General features: G+C 42.6%; 1 long non-coding RNA gene across 1 annotated transcript in view; it reads left to right on the forward strand.

Annotated features, from left to right (window-relative positions):
- LOC110408111 overlaps positions 1–23227 on the forward strand; it is a 216181-nt gene that overhangs the window by 139641 nt on the left and 53313 nt on the right. The window lies entirely within an intron of this gene.

Below are 23227 nucleotides of genomic sequence, written 5' to 3' on the forward strand. Positions count from 1 at the left end.
TTCTTCATTGGCAAGTAGGAAACCACTCCAGGAGTGTAATCATTCTGAAATTCACAGCTAGGATAATGTAGGACTGGAACTCTATCAAGCCTATCCTGAGGAACTGAGGTATGCCTTGGAGGAATGCATTAGATGCTATGGTTAATTAACTAATTTACTTAATCAAGTTTAACAGTGGTTTTAACTTTAATGGCACCATTACATTTTAATATGAAAATAGCAGGCTGTATTCCGAGCACTCCCTGCCGACCACCTCCTCTACCATCCACTTTACAATTTGATTTTGATTTGTGAAGTCTTAAACCTGCTTATAATGTCAAGCGCATGTAATGCAGTATGTCTAGCGAACATTATACATGCCCACCTTGCAGTCACAGTTGCTTGAAGTCATAGCTCCTGACAGATAGTGTGCATTCTTCAGGAATCATGGAGTTTGCATGTGTTCCTCGAGATGAAAGTGGAATACACGTGTAAATATAAGTAAGCTAATTAAAGTGTGCTTGAGTGATCTTCTCGAAGACCCCCAGTCCCTGCTGCCTGCAGAGTGCCCTGGCTTTCTCTGTGGCAATGCATTGGAGCAGCTGCGAGGCTGCACCTCGAGTGGAAAATGAAGCAAAGAGAAAGGTGCTTCAGTCTGTGCTCCTCAGTGCCAAAGGAAGACTCTTGGTTCTGCTTATCACTGAGCACTAAATCCTGTCCGCCTGGTGAAGGCCGTTCTGGTGAAGGCCGTTCTGGTGAAGGCCGTTCTGGCTGCCGTCTCCCCCAAACAGGTTTTTGTTTGAAATTTTCTGGTTCCAATATGAACGTTCTACGGCTTCTTTGAATTTCAAGATTTAATAGATTACCAGATTGTTAATTCTGTGCGTCTTCTTTTTGTCTGATCTAATTGGTCTTGAACACTACATTGAATGGAGGAAACAACTATTGCCTTATCTCTGCAATCAAAAATGTGCCTTCACGTTGTGTCAGGAGGCAAATTTATAGCTCTCCATGGACCTCCTTGCCCATGGATTGCTGGGTAACCATGAAATAGTCCCATTTGGGCCTTTCTTTTGGCCAGCAGAACCCTTCAAAATGCAGTTCCTGTGTTCAGAGGTGATCCAGGACACAGCTACCACGTATACCAACATTTGATCTACAAAATAGAAATCCCACTGAGCCTAAGGCAGTGCCACGCATCCCAACACTGACAAGACTGTCCCACGGGACAGCGGCTGCTTGGGGCTCAGACAGCACCCAGCTCTGCCCCGCAGCATCCATCAGCCCCACAGCATCCATCAGCCCCGCACACCTCGGCCGTGTGCCGCCGCTCCTGGGGCCCCTGGGGGCAGACAGCACCGAGGGCAGAGATTTCGGGTGTCGGAATGGAAGCTTGCAGCTGGATAGCCACATCCAATTTGTAACAGATTTAATCTGATCCCGGAAAGGGACGATAAATCATTGCTAAACAGCTCTATGTGATTTTATGGAGAATTTTTACTATCGCAGATACAAAGATTGTATTTTAGAGATTAACTAGGAAAAGTTTTACAAGACAGTGGAGATAATGAATCACGAATCCTGTGAGGGTGAACCTCCCGTGCTGAATCAAAGTACAGCTGTCTCATATTGCTCCGTGTGCATTTTGCTACCAGTAATTTTGTCATCAATTTTCATATTTTGTTTAAACATATTTGTCTTTTGGACAAGATAGGTCATATTTCACACATTTGATGAATTTTCTCCTTGGTCCGGTTTTACAGGATTTGCACTTAATTAATTGCACAACCTTTAATTCGACAGACTGTTTTTAATGGCTGTGTAGTTTCAAATGCATATACACAGAGGAATTTCAAAAAGTAATTGTTTTTGTGTCACTACCATTGCAAGTTGCAATTATTAAAATACACAGATAACGACGCAGAATTTCTTAGCTCCATACACTAAATAACGTGTGCTTTTTTATTCATGTTTTCAAGGTTTTGCTTGGAAGTTGGGGTGTCACCTCTGTACAGCAATGTTTGTACACAGCCTCTGCAGCTTTGCACAAATACACGGTTCAAATCTGCGATAGCACTGCAAAATTGTGCATGTGTAATTTGGGAAATATGGTTTTTTTGTTGGTTTTTTTTTTTTTGAGGGAATTATACCGCAATTTCATTAATTGCTGTTGATGAAACTGTTTGACTGGGCATTTGCTGGAAATGCTGTGCTTTAAAGTGCTAAACAAATTTCATACTTGCAAAGCTCACACAAGCTTAGCGAAGAGAAGACCACCTTTTAGTAGGAGAGCTAAACACTGACAGTCGTGGTGCTCTTAAAAGCTTCTTTAGTTCTTAGCAGAGTCACAGAAGAGGGCCACCTTGCCCATCCAGACAGCACGCTGTCTGGAAATGTGCCCATCAAGTCTGTTTGTCAAGCCACCAGGCTTTTCCGTGCCTGGTAAAAGGCAGACAGGAAGGAGTAGGCAAAGGTCAATCCCTGTCACTTCGCTGTAAATGTAATTGTACTGGCAGTTTGCAAGGCTTGCTCGTTCCCTAGCAACTTTGTGTATGTGGGGAAGAGTTAAATACATATTTTTCAGTATGTTGTTTTTCCGCTAATGTTGGCACTATGATTTTTTTTTTTAATTTTATTTATTGGCCTTTGTGTATATTTGGAGGCTCGTGTGCATAAGCTGCAAGCTCCCATAAGCAATTGTGTGCGCCTTTGAAAAGAAATCTGTTGTAGAAGACTGACTGACTTCTGAGTTGGGCTATAATCATGATAATTAATCTAGATTCTGGCTTCTTTTGTATGCGGCTCTGAACAAATGCAATTTATGATACAAATGCCTCTCAGACTGCTTTTCGTACTGGTGGCGGTGAGTTGCAGTCAGAGTCTGGTTCCGTAGCACTGAGGGCTTTGAGTGGTTCCTAATGGTGTGGACTATTAGCTGGGAACTGTTTAAAATACGTGTCACAGGTGACTTCTACTCGTGACAGTTGTAAGAACAGTGATTTGTAAGGTGGATTTTTGTTCAGAAGGATGAATTTAGGGATTAGGCAGAGACACATAACTGCAGTCCGATTTCTAGGGGTTGTCCCCACTTACACAAAGGATGAATTAAACTCATTTATCTTACTCAAGTCTGAGACAAAACGGAGGGGCTCACACGCTGCTGCCGCAGCTGGCACGGACCCACAGAGCACAGAGGGGCTGCCTGGGGTGCGCGCGAGGTGCAGGGAGAGGTGTTCCGTAAGAGGAAATCTCTCTGCAGAGGTGATGCACCGTCCTGCTTCGCAGCTGGGAGTGGCAGTAGGTCACCTTCCAGTCCAGATGCACTTGGAGCGAGAGCAGGCTCAGGTGCAAGCCGCGTGGGTCGGGGAGTGCCGCTAAGAAGAAAGTGTGATGCTTGGGAAGTCTGTCCTTGCTCAGAAGTGTCAGCTGTGCAGGGAGGGGACGAGGAGTGACTCTGATAACCGCGTGTGCAGCGCTAATCACACGCGCGCTTTTATAAACCAGACGCCGAGATAAGCGGAGAAAGATCCTACTTGGTTTTCTGTGTCTGTTGCCTTACTGTGGCTGAGGAGCAGCTAAACGCAGCGCACTTTTTAAGTGCAATTATTTGATCTGCCAAGTCATAGGTTGTTTCACTTTCAGTAGTTAATATTCCCTTTCACTTAACTTGCCAGTGGAGTCACAACACTTCCACAGCGCGTAATGGTGATATTGATGCAGAGACAGAAATGCATCCAGATCTGTTAATCCATATTGTTTTAATTTACCAGACCAAATTTCCTGACATTGTTCCTTTGACTTCAGTAGAGTTACACCAGCAGAGAATTTGTTCCAGTGAGTTTTACAGCGTTACTGACTCTCAGTAATTTATCACTATACACGTCTGCTGGCTTAACTGATAGAATCTAAACGACGGGCATGGTGGTTTAAATTTCTCACTTGCTCACTGTAGGTAGTGATAACTCTTTGTTCGCCATTCTGTGCAGTTTTCTGCTCATCTCTAGATCTCAAAATGGTTTATAAATTTAGGGTGAGACTGTGACCATTAAGGTAACTGGGCAGCTCGAGGCTCCATGTGGGACAAGGGGCTGTGCCCTCTTCTCCCTGCACGGGGCCGTCCCACGTGGGACACGAAGTGGGGTGTGCTCACCCAGTGCAGCCCCACGAGCGCTGGGGTCACCCCACAGCACAGTGCTGCAAAACCTGTGCCCTGGCCCCCAGGAAGCGCCTGTTCATCTTGCATCTAGCTTTTTTCTTCTCTCTCTTTCTATTTCAAGGCCCGGGAATAGAAAGATAAATGGAAGTCGCTAAGGTGGGAGTGAAAATTTTACAGGCGTGCTTTTCCTGTTTTACTTCCTTCAAGACGAGGAATTGTTTTCTCCCGAAGGAAGACAAAGCACCAAACAAGCTGCTAGAGGATGGATTTTCAGAGAGCTTCCTCTTGCCTGGAGCCCAACTGCATGTTTGGGTGATGCACGCAGGTAGATAAGAGGCATGTGTCTGAAGGTGAGATCTCAGAGCAGCACAACTGGACAACCCAGTGCTATAGTGAGGTTAGGTAGGCAGTCTGACACCTTCAGCTGACTTTCAGTGATAAATACACTTTTGAAATTGCTGGCAGTTTCCACAGCCCTTCAAAATGTGGTCAGACCTGATGCACATGGCTTCATGGAACTGGAACAGCTGACTCCAGACTTCATAGCTCTGGCAGTGGAGCACATTCCTTCTCCCTCTGGGCTCCCAGGGGTTTGCTTGTGGCAGAGGGCACTGGCCAGAGGTCCATACCGGGCAGTGTTTGCTGGTTTTGTTCTCCACAACAAGTTACAACGTCGTACTATCACTCCAGAAAGAGTTACAGAGGAGGAGTTAGAATTCATGCTGTGTCCTGGTGAGTTTCTCATCTTTGTTCGTTGCAGATGTTAAGTCATTTTGAGATGCAAGTCATTTCTTTGAAAAAGCTTTCTTTGGGGCTGAAATATAATGGCAGGAAATTAGCTGTTAATCCCGTCTTTTCTTGGACAGACTAGACATGCATAATAAACTCCCCCTTTCCTCCTCCCCGCTCGCCCAGTGATTCAGTTTGACCTGAAAGAAAACATTTTCTTCCAAGAGAGACAATGTTTATGAGGTGCAACCATAGTTTGGCTCTGATGATTAGAGACACATGTATCAACCTGCGCACAATTTGTGATGGCTGTTTAAAATGAACTCTGGTCAGGAAGACTGAGATCACAAACCCTGTAATAATCAAAACACGGGTAACTGGCTTAAGATAATATTCCAAAGGTGCATCCAAACTCACAAACCTGCTTTATAAGCCTCGCTCTGGTTTGCAGAGCACAAAGCTTCATAGTGTGGCCAAGAAGGAGCCCACCTGCATCCCTCCTGCCTGGGGGGTCAGCATGCAGAGACAAGCAGGAGGAATACACGCGTGGCATTGCTTTACCTTCAGCGTTTGCTGGCTGCTCGCATAGCCCTGCAGCCCCGTGCCACGTGGCATGGAGGTCAGCTTGGGATGGGCGGCTGCCAGGCAGTGGGAAGGGCAGGGCTGTCATTGCCCCAGGGCTGGAGACACCTGCCTTTAAGGGCTCACATGGCCTTTTGTTTGTCTGTACCAACATCTTTGTATTAAATTTTCTAATGGATTTAAAATAATTATTTTTCCAGATCTAATCAGAAAAAAAAAACCAGCAAACATGGCTATACAGTCAGCGAACAGGTATATCAGATACAACTTTGAGGTTTCCCCACGTGCGTACTAGAGCATGCTTCTTCCTGTGATGGAAAAGCTTCGCTTAGCTTTTCCATTTCCCTGTTTTAACACTCGTAACTACTTCAGCTCATGTTGGGCACAGGTAGGAAGGGTGCCAGCATGAGGAGACAGCTAGGTTATTATTTTCTGCTCATGTGGCTGAGAATATTTTGTTATTTTAGGATATTTCAGCAAATGAAGGAGACACCTTTGGGAAATGGGGAGAAGTTCTTCTGCCGAGCAGGAACATACATTCAGTCTTTAGTTCACTGCTTCTGGTGGGCAAGCATCAAATCAGGCTGATCCCTGATCAAATCCCTGGCAGTTCTGTCAGCTTTTGTTAGCACTGCTTGATCCTGCCTCGCTCAGAAAGCTTGAGGAAGAGAAAAGCGGTAGGAAATAGAAAGTTAATTCATACCCTCCTGATTGTGTAGTGAGGGTACTGTAACACATAAGTAAGGAAAATTACAGTGGAAATTAGAGATCTGTGAAAAGTGCTAGGGGCGTATGTGAAAGCACAGATGTACGCAACAGCTGACGGGGCAGGGGCAATGCTCAGCAGCATCTCTCTCTGTTGGGCTGTTGAGCATTTAAGGCTTTCTCCCTTAACGACGTGTTCCTCTGCCCCAGGCTGTTCAGGTTTTCCATGCCTGACCGAAGGAGTCACCCCATGGATCCTTTGCTCCTCGGGTGACTCAACCCCTCATTGAGTTTAGTGCCCAGGAGTCACCATGGGACCCTTCTGGGCCCCGCGTGGTTGGGGCAGCGTGGGGTGGGCGATGCACCGAGCCCTGCAGCCGTGCATCGCTGCTACCGCCGTGTGTAGGGAACGCTCCCTTTCAGCTTTAAAGCATCGTGCTTTATGACTGTTCTGACTTACCCCTAAATATAGCAGTGCCGGAACGTCCGCTTGTTTAAGTAGTTCCATTTGGTCCTAAATCCATCAGGTTCTTGTAAAGGACTTTAATAAGTCATTTTAGTGAATAGCTGGGAGCTGCTGCGGCTCCTTGGGATGGGAAACAATATGATGTACTTTCAAACCTTTCCATTGGGTAGATTAATTATTTTAAAATAAATAAGCTGCATTTAAAGTTCTTTTTCATCAAAACAATAGGACTTGAACTAAAATTCATATGCCAGGCGGCAGCCTTGTGAATTGTAAAGTGAGTTATAAACCTATAGAAAAAGGATTTTATTATGGAAATGTAAACTGTCCCCTAAGCATAGCACAGGGAGGTGATGCTATAACAACATACTGGTAAGTAATAAACAACAGCCAGTATTATATCAGATGACTGGATACAGCCAGAAATGTATCTGTTTGGGTGTTGAATTATCCCCAAATTTGAATTATGGGCATATAATTCAAATTATCCCCTTCTAGTAATATAAAGTCTGACAGACATATTTTTTTAATATACCTCTTGTGCTGTTTTGCATTATGTCACATCCTCCAGCGTGAAAACCACAGCTTTCCTAACATGATTCATCAGAAATCAGGGGGGAAAAATAGTTGAGATCTGATATACTGAGTACTCTTAAATTACATAGCAGCTTCAAGTATAGTGTACGAGGAGATAGAAGCCGAGTGAATAAGTATGTCTCAGGCTGTCATGTCCATGAACTGGGAAACTCACTGCTCATTGAATCATTTCCTGGTACTTCTGCTCATCCATCGATACAGAGAGCAACCAGACCGGGTTTGCAGAGATGAAAGCCAGAGTAATTCAGAGCCAGCTGTAATTCTTTATACAGCATACACCAAGTATTTTTGTTGACTCCTGCATGACATTTCCAAGGTGGCTGGGAAACCAGGCCATTTGTTACACGGAGGCTAGATCAATAGAAAGCACAGAGGAAAACAAGTAAAGTTAACATCCAGGGGAAAGGACAGCACAACTTCCAAGTTTGCACATCTCAGATGTGCGCAGTGTACGTTTCATGGGAACATCCTGTTCTCCGGTGCATGGAGCAGAACATCCTATTCAATTTACTGAAAAATACTAAGCACGAGGAAACGCTACTGCTTTATGTACGGGGGATTGTCAGCGTGTATCGGCGTATCACACAGAGGCATCGCACACCCGTTCTCCTCTGAATTTTCCGTGCCGTCGCGGAGCATCCCGTGTCTTTGTAATACGAATTCCTCAAACGTTTTGAGTACTCTGACCCATCCGAATTCTCACTTTCATGAATGCTGTCTGTCCTATCACTAGAAAATCGCTGCGTTGCATATAAAAGATGACAACATACGGTACAATCTAAGCGTGTTTTTGATCAGACGGGATCTATCAGGGGTAAAAATCACTTGCTGTAACAGCGGATCTTAAATAATCTCATTTAAATGTTATAGTGCCGAGCCTTGCTGACTTCAGTGGCTTGACTGGAAGTTTACAGGGAGTTTGTGCTCATGTTCCAAGGCCTGATTTGAGAGCCAACTTCTCCTAGAGGTCTCAGCGAAGCTTTAATGTATTCTCCATTGCAAGGAGGAATAAAACAAACTCCATAGGTTCATCTGCTTAAGAGTACTCCTGGCCAAGGTTTAAAGGAATTAAAACATCACCTGCACTCTGCGTGTAAAGGCTTAACTTTTTGATAAACAGCAAACTCATCTACTGCTGCGCTAGCTATTTTTAACCCACCTTGTGAGTACGCTTTTTTTTATTGCTTTATACAGCATATCTGATTCTCTCTAAAGCACAAACTAAAAAATCTATCCGGCTGTCATTTGCTGCATAGTGCCATCTATCATCATGCAGCTTGGCAGCTGTAGTGCATGAGAGCGGGGGGAGCTGAAGCAGGAGGCACAGTCAAGGACTTTCACATGTAACAAAAAAAAAATCCTTGTCACAATTATTTATGGCTCTTGCTGGGGCACATAATAGGACACATAAAACCTCTGTTTCAGTTTCAAGCACCCTCACATCCCCGCTCCCTTGTCGAAGTTGGTCGCAGGCAGTTTTGCTTTACACATACAATTTCCTGAACAATGCCGAGCACTTGTGAAGTGACAGTGACAAATACTGGAGATGCTGGCTCCGGCTCTGCAGGCTGCTGCGGGAGCAGCGGTGTCAATAATGGAGGAAGGCTGCCAATGATACCAAAACGCCGCTGTGATGTTCCACTTGTTCAACCAGCTATCTGCAACGCTTTTATTTTGAAGCTGCGGGAAACTTCTTCTGTAAGGAAATAAACTGTTAGAGGAACCTGTGCCAGGAAACAATTCTTCACTGTTCGATCTTCTCTGGAGTTTGATTTTGTGATAACTAAAATATGGCTATTGCAGAGCGGCTTAATGAATATTTAGCAGTTCCCTGTTAGTGTTGGCCTTGTAAGAAGTCCTTTTGTTGGTGGCTGTTATCTCAGCCCTCTGCGTGGTCCGTCTGAACTTTGTTGTTCACGGTGTAGCCATAATCCTGGGTTCAGGGGTGGATGATGTACTTCGTAGGAACCCTGTCTGCTCCTTCTCAAGGTGGCAGGCGATGCAGAGCTGTGCTGCTAAGGAAGCCAAGTTTAGATGATTAGACATAAAACTCAGCTCCGGTCCAATAAATTATCTTGCTTGCAGTTTCTGAAGAGTGTGGACAGACACTACCCCTCATGTCCTCGTTAGAGTCCTCTGGTATTTCCCATACCCTGTAGTATTTCTGATCTCCAATGTTAAGGAGCAAACTGCTGAATTAGCAGCAGAGGGACCAGGATCTACTTGCTGCTGTGGAGCAAATCAGTTTTGAAGGTGTGATCCACAGAACCGCCAGGACTGCGCATTGAACAGAAGCAACTGAAAAATGCACCACCTTTAAATGCAGGACATTTTCGTTATTCTTAGTGCAGCCACAAACTGTTCAAATATGCAGCACAACTGTCTGCTGTTCAGCATGCCTCCTGATCAGTCAGAGTTACATTTCACTTACAACTCATGTGACCACACTCCCAGAGAGGTTCCTCTAGGTCAGAAGTGCTCTTCCAAGAAGGGTTGTTGGAGGAAGCGCTGCTCCCACTAGCTCAGTTACATCCCACACCCACCCCCCTGCCCCTGTGTAAGGAAGCATCCTGAGAAACCATTCACACGTGTCTAAACACATCTCCATTTCCCCGTGACTTTGCATCCATCCCATCATCAAGGCTCTAACTCTGTAAAGAAAGTTCCCGTTGAGTAGAGGTGGCCTGGACAAACGTAAGTTGAAACGGCTGTGGCTCTTTACTTCATGGGCACTAAGAACCACAGGCAGCTTTTGCTCATTGCTTTTTTCTTCCCCATCTAACTAAACATGTAGGTGTACATTTTTCTCCTGTATTCCTTCTTTTTAAACTTCCAGTCCTATTTGGATCTCTTTTCTCACAGTAGTGAGAGTAGGAGTGGGATCAAGTGTTGGCTGGACCGTATTTGCATCCATTACTGATAGGTTGTTTTCTTGAATGCTCTGAAAACTGAAAGAACTACAGTCTTTATTGTCATTTACATAGTAACAGCTCCAGATGAGGCATCTCCTAGATCCAAGGGATTGCAGCATCTCAGAAAATGCTGCCTTGATTTTCCCATGCTCGGGCATGGAAGTTAGCATCATTCTGTATTTGGCAGTGGTCTGATGCACTGAGTGAACATGCTTGCTTACGGGATGCATGAGACTACGGAGCTTAGCAGAGTTTTCTCTGTACTGCGTCCTGAAACCTGGAAAATACCCATTGAAGCTACATAGCAAAAAACCAAACGTAGATAGAGGAGAGCTGAATTTAGGTACATTGCCAGTGTTTGCCCTTCTCCAAGAAAAGAATTAAAGACTGCACGAATTCTGCTGCATTGGAGTTGGTCACTGCAATACATTGTGGAACGGGGCTGCTACGGATCAAACCAATTTTTCACGGATCATCTGTCACCTTTAATTTCTGTCCTTCTCTTTCCTACATACTTGCAACATCTTATGCATATGGCACTTTCTGAAGAGAAAAAATATTTTTCCCGGATTTTACAGCTGGGATGTAGAAAAGTCTTAAAAACTGTCGGAAAATGCCTTGAAGGAAACAAATGATGCTGATAATCAAATGATCTGTATAGCAGAAATGTCCATGTGATTTCTGTTTGCTTTCAATGCATTAATTTCATCTCAAGTTTCTTGTTCCACTGTCTATTTTTATATAGTTCGTGGATGCTTAGATTTCTGAATTTTTGGATGTACAACTCATTGATGTGAGTACTAGTGCCTACTTCAGGAGCTGACAAATAGAAGGTTTTTGTTGTGGCATCTTTCTTAGGATTCTCCTTGCACAGGTTGCTCTTCAGCTTCTCACCTCTGAAGAAGTCTCTGCCTTCTGATGCTTTTACTTGTTTAGTTGTTTAATTGTTCAAGGTTTCAGTTCAGTATAGAAAAACACAGATCCTCCTTTTCAGGTGAATTTAAGTTTGTAGAAATGTTTCAAAAGAAATTTAGTTTTCCATAGCCTGCATATGTTGAATCTGAACAAAACAGCCTGAGTGGGACAAAACAGGGACTCACTGAATCATTTGGGAAAAAGCCCAAATGTTGAAGCACTAATTGGGCTTGTTTGGTTGGTGGGTTTGGTTTTATAGAACTTGAGTAAGGCTGTGAGTAGCTATAGAAGCAGCACTGGCATTCCTCAGTGTGGTACTTCCTGTAGAATTGATCTTATTCTTCAGCCGCATTCATTGAATTTGTTCCGTAATCGTACAGACATGATTTGGTTGGCACATCCTCTGATATGGAGATAGACTGCAGTTACCAGAACAGATTGAGTAGCCTGGTCTTTAGGCTGGCACACATGGAACCTCTCACTTCAGAAAATTCTGCCCAAGAAAATTCTTGTTGGTGCTCATACATGTGTACCTGAAAAGCAGAGGGAGGGCAGGTACAACGGGATACAAAAACTGCCATACTCGATCCTTGGCTCACAAACAATTCTGATAACTGCGCCGTATTTTCATTCTTCCAGGCTTCCACAAGTGCACTTGTAATCTGCTTTACCGTCCATAAGGTAAATTGTTATATAGTGTAATGTTGTACAGCAAAAACATCATTTATCATTTACATCAATGGGAAAGAGAATGCCATAGAACCCATCTATTGCTGTGCACAAAACCTGCTGCCATATGAGTGCATCACCTGGTATTTTCAACAAGCTAAAAAGTAAATTCTTGTCAAAGAGTGCCTTTCAGATTATTTAGATGGAAGATTTTTATTTACTGTACAGACACGTTTACCTATACAGCCAGCTAATGACTCTTTTGCAGTCAACACTTTTCAGTGAGTTATTGCACAGTGATTTCAGATATTTTTAAAAATTATTATTTAATAAACTTTAAGCCTATTTGGGTTTTTAGTTCTTTTGATGCCACAACACATTGCTCTTTGCTTGAGATTGACACCAATTTAGTAAGATGTGGCAAACATGCAGCTACCAAGGAAATAGTTTCCTTAGCAACGAGGAACCTACTGACAACGCTCAGTGCAGAACCCACTTTAACCCCAATCTGTGGAGTTCTGCCTTGCTGTTTCCTCGCTGTTCCTCACAGCTGTACAAATCAGATGTTAGAGGCCCAAATTTTGCTCTTATATAAACACAGGCAGTGTCATCTTTGATATATTTGAAAGCAGGAGTTGGCAAACAACTGCTTGCACCATCAAAACTTTTGAATTTAATATTGCCTGGTAATGTGTAAAATGTGTGGTGTGCAAATCTGAGCTGAAGTCATGTTACCCCTCCTGTAAGCTGAGACCGACTGATGTATGCAGGGTTAACAGAGCTTAGGGTAAAATAACAGGAGAAAAGCCATGATGCCTACTGCTGACACACAGCTTTGGTCGCAGGACCTGTATATGCCATTGATGGAAGAACATGCAACATGTAAATGCAACATTAAGTTTAGGACCAATAAAAACAATGGGAGAAGCAATATAAACATTTCCAAAAATTGTATGGGAATTGCTCCATCCAGCTGATCTGTCACTTAAATAGCAATAACAATGCATGTACTTGGTGGGAGAAGAAAAGAATCCATTTAAATGGAATTTTGGTTAAAAAAATGCAATACATGTAAGAAAAATATTTCACTTCATCATAAAACTCCTTGTTTTTACAGAACATCACCTTTATAAACATAGCCTTGTTGGTTATGCTTTTATTGACTGCCTTAGTGCATCCATCACATGTTCTCTAGTTTTTTGATTTAGGTGTGGTATGAAGTGGTCCAGTATCACCAGTAGTGGCCCAAGCCTGGGAGATGTTTGAATGCCAGTCCACATGTTTTCTGAGTAGGTCCCTGTGGGCTCAGATTCTTATGAGATTAGCAATTCTGAATGTTCCCAATTTGGAACAGTCACCTGGAGCACTTAGAAATTATTTTCCTCTAAGAAAATGTTAACATAACCATGGAGGAAAAAAAAAGGTGCATCCCAAAGATCCGACTCACACATATGCCTGCTTTTCTTTGGTTAGTATTCCAATTTCTGTATGATTTTCTGTACTCAGAAGTGTTAAACCTGTGGCATCTATTGATGAACTTTACTCTTTTGCTGTTCAACTGCTGTAATTAAGTTGCTGTATCAGCAGTTCCACACTGAGCATCTCTCTCATTCTGAATGGTTGTGATTTGATTATCTCTTCCATGAACCCCTGCAATTCTGTGGATATGCTTTCGTATAATTAGATGAAGTGTGGTCTGAAAACCAACAATATTTCCTAACCACTGGTTTTTGAAATCCTTGCTAGAAAGAACACTAGTGATAAACTGAGTTTTTTTATTTTTATGCAAATTACAAGTATTATGATCTACCATATACTTTAGCATCAGTTGTTCTTCAATTTGAGAAAATGCTGATTTAAAGCATAACTTAATACAAATTATTCAGTGAAGCGTAAGAGTAAAAAAAAAAGAAAAGAAAGAAAGAATAGAAGAAAAAGAGGGAGAAAAAAAACTTTCTTCCTTACAATTATCACAGTCATTTGGTCAAAGACAGACATAGATTCATTTTTAAAAAGTCAGCTAGAATAGTCTTTAAAATATTTAAAAAAAAATCTTGCCACCAAAATCACAGTAATAATAGTTTAAGAAAGTATTTGAAAATAGGCACGTGACATACAGTGTAAGGCTAAATCTGGGCTTTCTTCATGCACTTGTAATTAACAAATAATTAAAACATCATTTATTCCCTGCTCTGACGTATAGGCTATTCACTACAGTATCTCTACGAGCTGATATTATGGGATATTGACTGCATCAGGAGGCTGACACCAGGAGGCCGTGGTGTGCCAGTTTCCATCAGGTGCTCTCCCAGCTTGTTTCAGTCATGTGGGTCACCACGTTTTCTTCCCAGTTGTACGTATGAAGGATGTGGTTATCAGACATCTCCTGTCCCCACCGCCCTGCGTCTCAGTGCTTGAAGCCGAGGGAAGCAGTCTCTCTTGATTTCTTCATGTCCTATCACACAGGGCACAGTGTCAACACCAGACATAATAAATACTAATGCAGTCACCTCTTCATGAAGCCAGCAACTAATGTCATTGGTAACTCATCCCCAAAGGCAACTACAAAGCCTATTTCAAAATGCATGGCTTTGCGGATGTCAAGTAGCGATAATTTCCCATTGACCCCTGCTGGATTTGAGCAGGCGAGTTGGAAGGGATTTAACCTAATCCTCACGCAGATTTCTTGAGCCATTCATTCCCTCGCACTCAGCCCAGGTGAGACTTCTTCTTTTTCTGTAAGCAGACATTTCAATTTCATGCTTTCATCTCTAGTGGGTAGCGATGCCAAGAAGTAACACGAGGGGTACGTGAGTACTTCAGGTTTCCTGACGCTTGTTAAAAACTCCATATGACCGCACCGCTGCCTGCAGGGGTCACTCGGGCAGAAATTCTGTGGCATGCAGCCACTGCAAGCTGTGGATTAGGCACTGATGAACTTCCATTATGTTGTAAGTTACAGATGTTCCAGTGTTCTCTTAACAGCCCGAAAAGGAGACAAGGAGAGGTACGCATCTCTTGGAAAGCTTATTCTAAACTGGAGGAGATGCTGACTTCTGTAGGAGGAGGGGGAATCCGCAGAGGCAGATTCTACCGGGCAGGGAACCAGCAGCTGCAGCAGCCTGGCTCTGTTAGGGACAAGCACAGTGCAAGCCAGGGCCGCCCTCCTCATGGCACAGCTCAGGGAGTTTGCAAGCGGTGATTGTCAAAAAAAGAGTGGCTGCGGATTTCTTCATCGGCATGAGTGATCTCTGTCAGGCTGTGGTTTTGAGATCATGGTGATATTGTTGCGGTGGCCGCCTGAATAGGGAGCTCACCAGTAGAACTGTGGATTCAGAGGGAACACCAGCAAGTCACTGCTTTCCCTCTTTCTCCAGCCCCTCATGCCCAGACTCATGCTCACTTCAGTGAATGGTAAATAGGGAAAGAAAAGGCTGGTAGACTTCAGACCTGTGTTTGGTAGCAAATAAAAAGTCTTTGGGCAAATCAAAGCATGGATTCCTACCGTTGCATTGTTAAGAAGAATATTCCGTGTATACTGGGAGAATTGCATCTTATCAATTTGTATATTTCCGTTGCTTTCTGTTTTCTTGATAAATGTAATAGCATGATTCAAGCATTTTGCCCCAAGCAAACTCTACGTGAAGGTATTAACATTCATTAACAGAACATACGCTGATATGTAAATGGTGATACACGACAAGCTGCTCTTCATGATGATGATTGCTAAATGCAAAGAGGGTCATGAAAGCTGAAATTTCAGTGGGCAGCCGGCTTGGGACGCACCATTGTACTGTAAGGTACTGGAAAGCAAAGAAAATCCAATGGTGTGGTCTGAGCTGCCTAGAAATTGCTATGTGTTTCTGAGGTTAATGAGAGAGGAATTAAGCACATGCACATATGTGGTATCTCTGAGCTGTTTCTGTAAGAGCTGTTAATGTAGGACAGAAGTAATAAAGCAATAAATTAAAGGTTTTTAATTATCATTAGAAAATATTGCTATCTTTCAATGCAGATGCAAACTGAGGAAAAAAAAAGTAAAGAGCTTTGTTTTTAAATTTGCATGAATTAAGGGGGGAAAAAAAAGCCACAATTCAGATTTTCTTTCCTTTTAGGTTTAAGGGGGGAAATGCTGAATATGCAGTGATTTTTATTTTTACTTTTTACATTAATAATAATAGGAAATAGTAGATAGTGGCATCTCAGCACAATTCTAATTTAATGAGAAACAATAAAATAGTTTTCCAAAGGGGCCTATTTAGGTCCAAGAAAGGGGGATATTAAAGTTTCAAGATTTATTTTACTTTCGTTAAGGTATGCTGATGTGCATTTTTTATGGCTGTATTCTATCTGCTGATTAGATCTTTTATAATTTCCTTAGCTGGAAGAGAGCTGATATTCTTCAGACTGGATAATTTTAGTCGTGGTAGCGCTGATCTACGTTGCAAAACATTTCCTTTGGCTTTGTACAAGATGATGTCACGAAAGGAAAGGGAAGCCAATTCCGCAGCCACTTGCGCAAATCTGGTTCTTGTCGCATTTAGAAAAGGAAGAGAATCGTAGCACAAAACCCTGGAGATATCCTATGAGCTCCTTCGTACCTCTGCCAGAAAAATTCAGACGCGGCGCAACACACCTCGAGGGGTGGGATGGAAAGGGAAGGCTCAGCGTCCGCAGGGTGGGACTGAAGATAGGATAGAATCTGGAATGGAATGGAGCTTGGGCATAAGAGAAAGGAAGTGAGATGCCTAAATGAAAGAATAGCTGGAATGTAGGGTAGATAAACTTTGAGACCTGCATCCTGACTATGGGCTTAGAAAGGAATAAGAGGAGAGCCCGTTGGTTTCTGGGCTGTCATGCTGTGTTTCTTAGATGTGTGAAAATAACGGCATCCTCGTACCAGTGTACAGTGTACAGACCTACACGGTGCAGCTCGCTATCTGAGGCACTGCTGCGTGTCCTCCTCGGGTCGGGTTTTTGTCGTTCCTTTTGTTGATGGTGGTGATGGTTTTTTGTTTTATTTTAAGAATAGAAAATACAGAACTGTTGACCGGAGACATACGTTGCTCTGCCTTACATGCGAAGGGAATCTGAGGAGGCTGTTTCCTTCAGTGCTTCACTAGGTGATTACAGATCGTATTTCTCTTCCTTTATAAGTCCCCTTTGTACATTTTTCAGGCTACAAAGATTTAAAACTTCCTTAGGGAAACTACAGTCTTTCTCTTTAGATATTGGAAACATAACTAGTATTAACATTTTGTCAATATATTCAAGTATATAGTTTTAAATCAGAACATCAGTTATTATTACTTAGTACTTTAATATTTAATTAGTGCTGTGCTAATTTCTGCAGCATTGTGTGTTTGTTTCCAACCTTTCTCTTATCCTGGAAATGTAACATCTTGGGGGGGAAGCAGCAAGATTTTGGGTCATCCCTTGCTGACTGTGGTCAGTGGTTCTATCCGACATCGATACCTTGAGAGACCGCCCTTCCTGGGTAAATCTCAGACATCAGCATGATCAAAATTAATATATATTTGTATAAAAAGCACATCATTAACTATTGGAATTCATGTCTAAAACATCATTTGCTAGTTTCCACCTTCTGTGATGTCTCTTTAGTTCACATCATCTTTTTTGTTCCAAAGGTCTGTGTTAAAATAACGCTTTTTCTTCTAAAGGACACTTGCTGTATAATCCTTTGTTAGGATAACAGGACCATCTGGTCCCATCCATCTCTCCACGATTTGATGCTGGGTTAATTGCACCCTGTCAGCATGCATGATTGACACTCTGTTTTCTCTCTTCGCTAAGAGTAGTCTATTAACAATGCCGTTTCCCTGAATTCTGCGAGATCTTTTCACAGCTTCTTGTGTGGGACCTTATACTCTTCCTAAGTTTTGCTATCAACCATTACAATAAAAATACATAAAAAGTAAATTAATAATAGCTATCTTCCAGTTTGGTGGATAGGTGCAACCCAGTGCATTCTTCTCTCAAGCAGAATAAGCAGGGTTTCAATCAGTAAATTAGAGGGTCCATTATTTCTCTAGCAGCACAAGAATGGGCATCGCTCTTTATCCTGTTGTTAGCATATTCTCACTGCAGAATGTGTGAATTAATGGGCACAATTGCTCTGATTTCATCTGAGTTACATTAAGTTATCCTAGCTTTCATTTAGCCTCAGTACTTTTTTGTGAATAGAACCAACTGCGTGGCAGTCCGTTCAGCTGCTCCGTATACCAGATGTGATCTCACATTTTAGCAGACACCATGATAGCTAGGTAGGTCCCAATCAGCTCTTTATTCTGCTTTAACATTTGAATCTGTGTGGGCCGTGCTCTGTTCAGTACAAAAGGATGCGTGTTTCTGTGCAGCTTCACAGGAGGTCTGACGATAAGGCCCGCGGTCCATCACGGGAGCTTCGTGCTTTGCTGTAAGCCTTGCTCTGCTCTCACTGCACTGGATTTTACAGCACATCCACCAATGGACAACTGAGATTCACTGTTTGCCCTGAAAAGAAACAAGCTAGCCAAGAATTTTAAGCAAACCAATTTGAACAGCTCTGTTAGTTTTACTATTCAGACTTCGCAAGTTTCAGTTTGTCACCTTTGAGTCACTGTGGTAGTGAGGACTTCAGATTCTGTCGTCGTGATCTTTCATTCCTTTGTGCTTTGTGTTGCCGTTACACCCATGCCAGGCGAATTTAACATTACAAGAGACAATTTTGTATCCACTTACTACTTATTTCACATGTTGATACTGAGCTGAGGAAATGTCTCGTTTTCCAAATTGTGATTTCTACTTAGAAAACACTTTCATACCGGCACTCCACTCAAAATGGAACGTTCTCGAGGTTTGTTGAGAAAGATTCTTCATGGCCTGTGTCAGCTGTGTGAAGGAAGACACGAACCCCTGGGAGGTGACGAAGAGCGGGCGCGTGGCCCCGCAGCCGTGGAGGAGCTGTGCTCGAGGGCTGTGCGCGTCACCAACGCACCAACACGTGCCCTGCCTTCCTCCAGTTCTTCCTTTCGCACAAAATGATTCCAAAAGAACAAATGGAACGCTCTCGTACACAACACTTGTGTAAAGCCATAATGCAGAATCATGACCCGTGGATCCCACATCCCAGCAGGTGCCAAAACAGTTCACGTCAGATCTGGGGAAAGGGTTCTTTTTGCTCTCGCACTTTTTTTTAATTTTAATGGTAGAGTGTCAGGAGAAGTTGGGCTTTTATTCTGATTTGGAACAGAACTTTTTCTTACCAACACTTCTTTTGATAATTTTCTTTTCTTCTGCTCTAGTTCTCCTCTTCCACAACTTCAGCAAACTATTTCTAGGTCTCCAGATTCCGTTTCCCTGGTACACGCCATTGAAAAATGCTTTATCTTCAGTGAATCTTCGGCCTTCACGTAACATATGTGCGTATCGCTTACTTGGTCTATATTTGGTCTTACATACTTACACTATGAAAATGTTAATCTGCAGACCATTTTGGAAAAATTCGTTCTGGTGTAATTGGTGGTTATTTATATTGTGAGCCGATTATTATTTATATTGTGGCAGAGCACAAGAGGTCCGCGTCTCTGTACCGGATGCCACAGCTTTAAAAATGAAAAATGTCTGCTTGGAAGATCCTTCAGTCATTAGCTTTAGTTTTGATTGTCACATCCTAACTGACAAGGCAAGTGCTGTTCCCCATTGTACTGTAACTGAAGCTGGAATGGGGCTCTTTGTTTTCCCCTTAGATGTTGGATAACTGGCACATCTCCATGTGTGAGGAGATGTGAAGACTCTGTGATATTATCAAACATCATTTCTAAAGGAAATGACAATTCTTTTTGTTACCTTCATTGGTACTTTTACATGGCAGTTGCTATAATTTAATGTAATTATATCTTTCACTGTTTTTCATTCTTCTTTTGCATATATATTCATGCTTCCTCTGATGATAGTTTTCATTGCAGCTCCTGGTTTTCCTATGGAGAAACTTACTTATTACCTCGCTGCATCTCAGGAGATACGACCCCTAATATCCTTGCTGGATATTGCTCCGTCTCAGGCTTCTCGCTGATGAAACAGCAAGATGCCCAACATTTCTGTTCGTTCTAACTCTGTCCCCTACCGTATTTTGCAATTGTCATGAGAATTGTAGTTCATTGAATTAATCTTGTTCCTAGTCATCAAATTATTATAACTTAGTTTCAGCAAATACAGTAGCTACTCAAAAAACACATTACTTTGTGGAGCTGGTTGAAATATTGTGCACATACAGCAAATGCGACAAAATTTGCCACTTCACTGGGTTTGCGAAAAGGGAGAAAAGGAGAAAGAAATCCCCTCCTTTTTTTCTGCTGTAATATCACTAATTACCTCATTAGCAAAAGGCCATTCCATCAACAAAAATGTGCTTTTTGTACGTTTTATGCGTGTGACCTTGAAAGTTATGTATGAAACAGAGGTTTTTGTAGCACTTCTTTTTTTCAACCCAAAAAAAGCAAATACCTGCTGGTGTGAAAGATGGCGGAGAAGAAATCCTTCCCGACTCCAACTCGAGGCAGTAGCAGCGTGCTCAGGGCTGCAGAGCAGGGGCACGCCGTGGGACCTCGCCTGAGCTCCTGCTGGCACGAGGCAGCGCTGCTCAGGCTCCTACAAAGCTGCTTCTTACATCTTCCGCCTGTGGTGTGTAGTTCAATTAGGAGAATTTAGGGGCACCAAATTATCTCCTAATATTTTTTTGCATCTTAGAATTTTTTTTTCAAGAGTCTGGTTAGAAACTGTAGAGGTATAATACATGTGGTGTAGGGTAGTATCACCTAAGTCTGCGGGCATATGTTGATTCGCACTAAAGAAGTGTCCCTCATCATGATGTCCTGCCTGTAGGAAATATTCTCCTCCGTGATTTCTGCAGCATGACAATGAAATACACTGAAAGTAGAGGCAGCCCACTGTGTGAAACACTGCTCTTAGTGCAGTGTAATTTGCAAAGTTTTAACAATTGCACAGACATTTGCTGGTGCCCTGCCTTGTATTCCGGTGCCAGACAATGTCACTTACACTCACATCTGCCGCTACGCAGTTCTAACGTAACCACATTGGATGTGATCATAACACAATTCATGCCGATCTTGCCAGAAAACAAATATTTCATTTTATTATGCCACTTATTGTAACAGTAGGTACTATGAAAAGAAACAGATGAGCTACAAGCAAAGATTGTGTCTGTGCATATTTCTGCAGTATTACTGTATAGGTATCACAAATATATGATAGATCACGAAATTAATAATCTGCTCACTTAGTTCTCTTCATTTTCTGACTCAGCAGCTTGAACAAGTTCCATTCTTGTAAACATAAGACACATATTGACTGAATCCTATTGATATTCCTATATTTCATGTCAGAAGTTGATACATTTGATCTTTTCTGTGGCGAATATCCACTTACAGCATTAGGCTACTCTGCTGTGTTCTTCCAGTTCCCATGGATGTAAAGCTTACCCTTTCAGGAAGTTGCAGTTGGGGTGATTTTATTCAGATGAGGCAGGTAAAGAAAATCCATATGTTTTTATAGAGCAGTACAGGCTTATTGGCCAGGAACCTGAAATAACAGCTCAGAAATCGGTCCTACCGAGGGAGGGGAGAAAATGTAAAATATTCTTGGAGAATTTACCATTGTGTCTGAAGTTACCCCCAAAGTTTTAGGGGGGGCAGTTGTCTAACTTGATTGTACCACGGGCAGAATTGGGACTACGTTGAAATCAATGGCAAAACAGGCTGCTGATGGAATCAAAGCCAGAATTTCTCTGTTATTTCTGATACTGATGAAAATAGTGCTTCAGAATCATGTACCAAGAGAAAATACATGATCTCTCCATCTGCTTTTCCAGAGAGCTGATCACTGGGATAATGAAGTTGCAGAGAGAAAGGTATTTTAGCTGCCCTCAAAGTGGTACTCTCAGGAAAGCTAGGTATGACCTTGCAAACGTAAATATCTTTTGTAAAAAAAATCGAACCTTTCTGAAGTTTCCTGTGGAGGTGGAATCCAGGCGATTTTTTGCTGTTGTTTCTTTGTTGTTTTGAAATTTCCTGCTGAGCTCCTGGGTCAAGCTGCTCTTACCGTTTTCCAGACATGCAGCTTGGACAGGGGCTCGTGCTTCTGCCCATTGCTTGGCTCACGGGGCAGCTTCTCTCAGGGGAAGACTGAAGGAATGACCAGCCAGCGTCCGCGTTTGGTCCCTGCAGGCCTGGGGCAAGTGGGCTTCGTTGGCCTATGAGTCCAAATTAAATCAGAGCTACAAAACCGGAGGAGAGCTACCAGTTACAAGTGGGAAATTCAGAAGCATTCTGTCAGTGTTAATGAAGATACTCTGGGCAGGCAGCAGTGGAAAGCTCAGCATTCAATTTGGGGTTGCTTCTGCATATGAAGGTTTAAAAAGAAATGAAGTGGCAGGGATTCTTACTGGCTTGTGTCCCTTCTCCAAACAAGCATGAGGTGTCCTTACCTCTGCTTCCTTTCCAACACACAGCCAAAATGTTCTTCTGCTTGTGGAAATTAAATGAGGCAACGTAGCAGTAAGGAAAAGAGTGTAGGCAGTAAAACACAGCTTATGGGATCGTGTATTCCTGCTCTATAAAAAAAATCTATGGGAGTGTAGTTAGGAATAGAGGTAGCTTGTAAGAACAGTGGTTTTTTTGTTCCTAAGTCCAGAGTCTGTGAGGTTTCACTTTTCAAGACACAGTCGTTTTTACAGTGCACTTTCATACTGTCAGAGTTGCTGGGGAAGAAATTCAGTCAGCCATTAAAAGGTGGGAAAGCATCCTGCTGTTATGTATATGAGAGCAGGGCTTTGTCTTGTCACATGTCAGATATGCAGCAGTAGAGGGAGAGAAAATCGTACTGGTACATGATGGAGTTTGCAAGATGTCCTCCAAACCTTAATTATTGGAATGTGTCCTGGGATAAGTGATGCTGTCATTGAACCCTGATTAGTTCAGAGACAGCGTGGATGCAAGAGGGAGGCAACATCATGTCAGACTGGTTAATTAGCAAGCAAGAGCAACCCAAATTGTACAATCTGATGAGCAATTTGTCACCCACTCGTTTTAAATAAGAAATGTGGCATCACTTTGCATTTCCTTTATATTTCCCATTTTTGGATCTCTTTATATACAAACCAACTTCGTGACTCCTCTGTGGGGTAAGCAAGTGTCAGTGTGCTTAGTGATGGGCGAGATGAACGGAGGGCTGAGAGAAGCGGCACGTCCAGAGGTTGCACAGCAAGATCGCTGCCGAGAAACCTCCGAGTCTAAACTGGCAGCCATGCATTGTCCCCTGGCTTAGAGATAAGAAAATGTGGTGTAGAAAAAATAAAGAGATGGAGAAGAATGTAAAATTCAAGGTCAGAATATTTCATCTACAGATTATACTGTCCTCAGCACAGTCAAGGTTTCAGCTCATTTAGCTTTCCTAGGGGACACACCAGTTTTTAGGATAGGACCTTAGGGTAAATAAATA

This window comes from Numida meleagris, chromosome 19, assembly GCF_002078875.1.
Source record: "Numida meleagris isolate 19003 breed g44 Domestic line chromosome 19, NumMel1.0, whole genome shotgun sequence".
Taxonomy (NCBI): domain Eukaryota; kingdom Metazoa; phylum Chordata; class Aves; order Galliformes; family Numididae; genus Numida; species Numida meleagris.